Source organism: Fukomys damarensis, unplaced genomic scaffold (genome assembly GCF_012274545.1).
Source record: "Fukomys damarensis isolate Sample0158 unplaced genomic scaffold, DMR_v1.0_HiC HiC_scaffold_4, whole genome shotgun sequence".
In the NCBI taxonomy this organism is placed as follows: domain Eukaryota; kingdom Metazoa; phylum Chordata; class Mammalia; order Rodentia; family Bathyergidae; genus Fukomys; species Fukomys damarensis.
Window position 1 is genome coordinate 57,847,910 of NW_022900916.1, and position 6,000 is coordinate 57,853,909.

At 37.9% G+C, this 6,000-nt stretch overlaps 1 long non-coding RNA gene across 1 annotated transcript in view; it reads right to left on the minus strand.

The window, feature by feature from the left end:
* LOC104867646 overlaps nt 1–5,559 on the minus strand; it is a 54,066-nt gene extending 48,507 nt beyond the window's left edge. Inside the window, exon 1 of the long non-coding RNA XR_781828.2 lies at nt 5,450–5,559. This is a non-coding gene — a long non-coding RNA (uncharacterized LOC104867646). The remainder of the gene's footprint in view (nt 1–5,449) is intronic.
* Between the last annotated feature and the right edge of the window lie 441 nt (nt 5,560–6,000).

Genomic DNA, 6,000 nt, shown 5'->3' on the forward strand with positions numbered 1-6,000 from the left:
TCTGAGCTAATGTATCACTTTCTGTTTTCCCAAGAGTATTGTTTCTCACCTACTTATGCCTGGTAATAGCACTTAGTCCTTTACTTCCCTAAAACTCCTCACCCTTTTACCGTGTTGTTTAGTTTTGTCCTGTCTACCTCCTTTACTATGTGAGGTGAGTCTATGAGGGCCCAGCCAACAGCAGATTGCACTTGCAAGGCAGGCAGCAGAACCAGTCATCTAAATCCCTGACTTGACCAGATTATTTTATTTACCAGAGAATTCACATTTAGTACAATGACTGCTGCATAGTAAATGTTCAATAGTAAATAAGCGGGTTCTGGTTATGTTAGGTAAAAACATTTTTTGTTTACCAATGACAAAAAAATTCACAATGGTTAGGCAAAAAACTAGGAAATCCATTGGCTTCCATAAATGAAAACCCCAGAGGTCACACTGGCTTTGGGCACACTGATGCCAAGAAGTTCAGATAACTACCAAGAATGTAGTTTACTGATGATTCACTGCTCTGCTTTCCATCGTCCTGTTGTCAAATGATTTCCCCCTGCTCTTCAGGGCTCTTCCTTTATGCAAAACAAACAAAAAGGGACCTCAGAAGCTTCAGATTACAGATGCTCACACCTCACAGTCCAGGTGGTCAGCTCAAAAGATTCCTGCCAGTAGCTCCCACCAGAGAAAGACTGCATCTGTTTTGCAGAATCATTAGCATATAGATGTTTAGTTCTCTTTGGCTTCGAAAGAATTATCGTAGTACCCACAAATCAATTAGTATGATAAGAAAGATGAAAAATGGTAATTAGAATAAGTCAATCTATGTTCATTTATGGATGGCAGATGAAGTTAATACTATCCAAATACCAACTTTAAAAATGGTAGAATGGCAGATTTTCAAAAGGAAGTTCTGTGGGATAATGGTGATGACCAAAACAAGGTATCTACTATAGCTGTGCATGGATTTCTGCTGTGGGCTAATGCATAAAAAGTGTAAGTTCCATGTTATTTACATTCCTGTTTCTTTGCTGCTCTTCTAATTGACAATGTGTGGTTCCTGCATCACCATTTACCCAGGATATTTGGTCCCCCTGTATTATGTGGCTATGAACTTCTAGACCCTTTATACAACCACAGCCTCACTCAGACTCTTAGTGCAATGGTACCTGGCTTCACTAACTTAATTCTTTCCATGATTCTGGGGAAAATGGCCATGTTCATGTAATGGGGAGAAGATGGCCATGGCTGTGTTTGTTACTGGTGAGGCATTCACTAACTGAAGCAAAATTCTTCCAAACACTTCTCTTCACGAACAAATTGTTCTTTAACAGAAACATTTGTGAATGGAGGTAGTAGTACTACACATGAAATTATTGTTTTTCTAGATCTTCACTCTTGACTCTCCTTGGTTTACAGTTCAGTCTATTAACCTGTTCCTGCCTCTATATCTCCTCCTTTTCTTTTTGAACCTCTTGTGTGGAAGGCTAGAGCTGGGTTAATCGAAGGGTCATATTTTAGATGGTTCATCATCTTACCTGAATGAAATAGGACGAGAGTGTAAGTCAAATGTGAGGAAATTAGGTCAAACAAATCCAGATATTGGGTTCAGTATTGGACTCTAGAAAAAGACTTCAAATGTATCAGGAACAAAGCAAAAATTTGAATGGGGAGTAAGAGGTTTAGGGCACTGAATTCTATTTCCAAAGTTAACTAGGCTTTATGGATAGGGAATAGTTTTGAAGGATTCCCCAGTGAATTGGTATTTAAACTTTCATTTTGAGAATGTATAGAAGTCAGAGTAACCACAAGAGGGAATTCTTCCCTTGTGAAGTTGGTGTGAGAATCCAGCCCTGTCAGACAGAGGAACAGAGAGGTTAGACTCACTAAAGGCACTGGGAGGGAGTCAGGGCTGAAGCTGGAGTCGTGCATGGGAGCAGCTCACCAGAACCTTTATGTCAGCAGCCTTAGTGGTGAAATAGCACTGAGCGAGCTTATAGTGAAGAATGATCGCATGGTGTTTTCTTAAAAAAAAAAAAGAAAGATAAGCTGATGCACAGAGAATGGATCAACAAGGGGAGAGTAGTAAAAGTGAATGCAGATGTGGCCGAGAGTCATCCTGGACTACATTAAGTAATTAGAGGTCTTGAAATTGGGTGGACTCATCTTGGAAATGAGGAAAAATGGGAAAGCCATGCTGCTGAGAAGCGAGGATCCAGAGAACAGAGTGGGTGACTGCTGTCTTCTCTCTAGTAAATTTACCAAATTTTTGTAAATTTGAAAATTGAAAGGGAGAAGATGGGTCTCTGGTTAAAGGTAGATTTAGAAGAGTGGTTTTTGGCAGGAGGATAAGGGCCATTTAATACATTTTGCCTTTACCAATGAGACTGAAGCCAAGGAGAGTAAGGAGAGAGCAGAGAGCAGGGAAGATAAAAGTGGAACTGAAGGTGTGAACAGAGAAAAGAGCGTTAAAATGTAGAGCTTTGAGGATTATGAGCAGACTTGTTTTTGCCTTCTTCGGATGACTGCTCTCTTCTACTGGAGATGCGCTGGGACTAAGACAGCTGATGCAAATGTCAGCATTTTGACAGAAGTATTTGAAAAGTATGCCTTGATTTTCTCTAGTGTTCATTCTAAAAAGGCTTTTTAAGAAAACAAGCTCCAAGGATACTACTCACTCATTGCCAAGAATGCATTCAAAGAAATTTCAAGATTATAATGTAAGCCTGATTTTAGGTTACTAAGAACTGTCGTTGGAGTGTGCCACACAGTTCTGTCCTTCCTGAACACACCCGTCCAGAGGAAGTGGGCTTTGGGTTTATACTGAGTTCAGACTAAGGAATAAGGCGTCCCTGCCGAAGACTCAGTGAAGGTTTGGGAGAAGGCAATAGGGTAAACCCATCTTCGTTGGTTGCAGTGATTGAAATTTCTATGTGAATATTGATCTGTAGAGGAATCAATATAGGACTTCTCTAGTAAATTTATCAAAAACTGGTACTGAGGACACTTAAATACCTTTTTCGTTTGTTTTTTCTCAGCATTGTACCAGGCTAGGAATGTGTAGTGAAACCTTTGATGGTTACATTGAACAGCTGCTCATAATTAGACATGATGTGAATAGATTTGAAGCCAAATCCTGTAAGTGGGATGAATGTCCCCATCTTGGTTTTTCCATCCCTAGTGCATATTTAACCAAATTATCTTTCGCTCTCTTGATTTTATTTACTCATTAGCTGTGCTGTAATGAAGATTCCACAGTAACTAATTTCTCTGGCTCATATGGAGGTTAAGCCACGTCAGTATGGACATAAAGTGTAGTAAAGAATAGCTTTCTCTTTACTCTCCAGCTGCCACTGGAGTGGTACAGAATTACCATCTGTCATTTCGCCCCAAGAAGAACACCTCACAAGGTTTGCAGCATAAAGCACCATGGCAGAGATTATGGGGAGGATACTGGCGCATTAGCGCTGTGCGTGTGCCCTGTAGCAATTCTGAAGAGCTGTAATAGAATTACTTTACTGAAGGTGAATTCATGGAAAACTACTCAGGGTGAGTGGACATGCTTCATTTTTTTCTTTCTTTTCCTACATGTTTCCTCACCACTCAGTTTTTCTCCAAATTTCCATACATAGAAACATCTTAATTTTTGTGCTACTTTCTTCTTCCAATAAACTCCTTTATTTTTCTTTACTCTAGCATCTTTTTTTTCTTTTCTTTTTATTGAGTTTATTGGTACAATCTAGTTATACAGTACAGTTACATTCATTACTGGGATCTTGTACCTTTACATGCCAGGTCTTGGTTCTCAATTTTTCCCCTTGTCCCTACCCTCCCTTCACCCCCTCCTCCCCTCCCCATCTACAAACACTTTAATTCCATTTTTTTCATTTTCTCACACTTTTTTCTTTTCCTTTATTCCCCTTCCTCTACCCTTCCCACTTTCCCTACGCTTTTAGACCTTTTCTTCCTATTTCACATTGTTAATTATCCCATTAGGATCTTGAGTACTATTATAGTTTTTCACACCAGAGAAACTATTTGGTATTTACACATGTGTGACTTATTTATTTCACTTAGGAGTATATCGTCAAAATGTATCCACTTTCCTATGAATGAATCTAATTTCTCATTCTTTATGGCTGAGTAGTATTCCATTTTATAGAAAAACCACATCTTCTTTATCCAGTCTCCAACTGATGGGCAAACGGGCTGTTTCCAAGTTTTAGCTATTACAAACTGTGCTGCTATATACATAGGTGTGCATATGTCACTGTGATGTGATTCTTTTAATTCTTTTGGAAAGTTACCCAGCAGAGCTGTGGCTGGGTCAAATGGGACCTCTAGTTCCAGCTCTTTGAGGTGTCTCCATATTGATTTCCATAGTGGTTGCACCAGCCTGCACTCCCACCAACAATGGAGAAGGGTTCCTTTCTCCCCACAACCCTGCCAACATTTGTTATTGTGTCTTTAAAGCTACTCCAATCCATTTGTTTTCCATAAAACTTCCAATGTTTGCTTCCTTTAGCATATTTGTTGATCCTGTGTTGTGTTACCTTCTCTAGCCACAGAGCACACTTTTCTCTATTTTCTAGTCCTTTTATTACTCATAGAAGTCTCGAAATAAATCTCTCTCCAGTATGTCCACTGAGACCATGGTTCCTCAATAGGGGTGAAAGCACCATATAATATTTCAATATAAGTTAGTTTGATATGTTAAAATATTGAGCATATTTTCCTTCCCAAATAAAATTACATGAATATAAACTTACAGCAAGAGATATTGGAATTTCTTAAATGTGGGCTCTTGTACTTGGATTGTTGAATAGCTTGGGACAGATGCACTGCTTACATTTAAGATTAAAATAAACTGTATTCAGAGATTTGGTTTCTCTTTTCTTAAATACAAATATTGCTGGACAAACCATATGAGCCTTTGCTATATTGTGTTTTCTTTCCCAGGGCAAGCCCTCTGATTCTTATATGATGAATGTCCATGAAAAGAGAAGGAACTCTGGAAATCTATCAGCCTCAGCTTCCTGGTCTTTTTAGTGGGAATGACACTTGCTGTCCTCCCAAGCTATTGTATATTGCTACAGTATTTTGTACGCATTGCTTTTACAGAATTTAACAAAATCTCTTATAATCTCCTCTTTTAAAGCATAGCTATCTCTAAACCTTGATGAAAAGTTCAATAAAGGATCTATTTTCATTTTTTAAAAATTTTCCGTTACCTAGTAGAATATAAGTACATTGTAAAAACTGAAAACATTCTTTTAAATAAGTAATTTCAATTCGATAGCATATAAATATATATTTTTTTCTATATATAAAATGTTTTCCTAGGTATAATGGAAAAATGAGTAAGAACTTAGAATCTATTGAATAGTCACACTGTGCACCCAGATCAGAATGAAAATAAAATTGTGGAGATGCCAAAGGTTCATGAAAGAGAAAGATTTACCACAATGGGAGAAAGGTAGGCAATTCCAACCAGCTGGAATGAAGGAAGGAATCTTGTCAGGTAGAAGCTCACAAGTAGTACTATGATCTTCACAAGCCAAACTCAGAAGAAAGACCTTTCCTCCTGCTACACTGTAGAGAGAAGAATCGAGTGGGATTAGACAGTTTAAAAAAAAAAAAACATTACTGCAGCAGAAAACCCGAAGGGGTTGTCATTTATAATTAATAGAGTAAGTATCAGAAGTTCCTCTTTGATCAAATTTCAGAATTCAAGCAAGATCTAATAAATAATTCATTGTCTCTAAGTATTATCTTCATCCGTATGTTTTTCCTAGCTTTGTATACACAAAAGAAACAATAACCATTACTTTCTTTTAATGGTTTTCATAAGGCAAATAAAGCAGGCCAGGATTATCTTTCTGCTTATTAATAAGTGAAAAAACTGTATAATATGATCCTTATAATTTTTCTAATTATTTGGGAAAATAAAGCAGAAAACAGCACCACACAGGCATGAAATGACAAGCTACGTCCAAAAGTCAACATGCTTGG